This window comes from Lepisosteus oculatus, chromosome 27, assembly GCF_040954835.1.
Source record: "Lepisosteus oculatus isolate fLepOcu1 chromosome 27, fLepOcu1.hap2, whole genome shotgun sequence".
Taxonomy (NCBI): domain Eukaryota; kingdom Metazoa; phylum Chordata; class Actinopteri; order Semionotiformes; family Lepisosteidae; genus Lepisosteus; species Lepisosteus oculatus.
The window spans coordinates 4,081,365-4,082,443 of NC_090722.1; the positions used below are offsets into that span (position 1 = coordinate 4,081,365).

At 46.3% G+C, this 1,079-nt stretch overlaps 1 long non-coding RNA gene across 1 annotated transcript; it reads right to left on the minus strand.

The window, feature by feature from the left end:
* Positions 1–546: 546 nt before the first annotated feature.
* Positions 547–729, minus strand: LOC138225344 (uncharacterized). The gene is made up of 2 exons (XR_011183855.1): positions 643–729; positions 547–576 (listed from the first exon to the last, which is right to left on the minus strand). It is a non-coding gene; the product is annotated as an uncharacterized lncRNA (long non-coding RNA).
* Between the last annotated feature and the right edge of the window lie 350 nt (positions 730–1,079).

Here is a 1,079-nt window from a genome sequence, read left to right on the forward strand (position 1 = left end):
CACAGGAAAACGATCCCGATAAAAATCCGAAGAATAATTCTTTTTCACCATAAATGCGCCAAAGGTTCTTCGAGAAAGAAAAACGCGTCAAAAAACAGCCAGCGCTCACCGCATTAATAAACATCCGGAGGAATATACCAGTAATCCAAGAAGATAATCCGAGAAGCGAAAGGAATATTGAATTGAAACACAATGATGCGAGTCGGGTAAGGTCTCTCGGGTAATTGTCTCTGCACCGATACAAATATTAACGTATAAAAAGGAAAATATATATTACATTCAATGGAAACAAAAGTATTAACAAAACAATGTACTATTCCTTAAATCAAGCGTCTTAAACATTCGACGACGAATTGATTGGCGCGGTTTTTAATCTTCGGAAAGCGAAATCCGGACTAATAACCGAAATTTCTTTTCGGCGCAACAGAGTCTTCGATAAAAAAAAAAAAATAGTCTGAAAGTTATTCCGAATATTAAGTACAGTATAAAGCCCCGAGCGCACAGCGCGACAGCAGCTCTCCGCTACCAGATAAATCACCATGATCAACCAGACTCCATCTCCTGCGGGCCCCGCCCCTCGAACAATGACGCCCCCCGAAGGCCCCGAACCTCGGGCAGTGACGCACCTCGAAGGCCCCGAACCTCGGGCAGTGACGCACTTCGAAGGCCCCGCCCACAGCAGCCCGCTGCAGCCCGGCAGCTCTGTGCCCACAGCTGCGCCCAGCGCTCAGGCTCACGGGAGCTCCTGCTTAGACAGGGCCTGTGATTTCCTCGACGGGACTAAACGCGTTTTGCTGTCTCTGTCCGGAGTGCTGGAGGCTGCGGTTAGGCTCTGGAAAAACCTGGAACCCTTTCTGGCAATCATGAGGGTGCTACTGCAGTCTCCTCCCCCCCCTGCCGGTTAAAAACCAATCTAATGAATTAATGGGCTCATTGGTATAAAAATGAAAGCCCTGGGTATCTACTTTCACATGTAGTGAAACATGAAATACCGTTTAAGCGCATTTAATACTCTTAATCTGATTCATTGTCGTTTTTTCTTTCTCAATGAGTCTTTTGCGCAGTTTTTGATGGAAAGA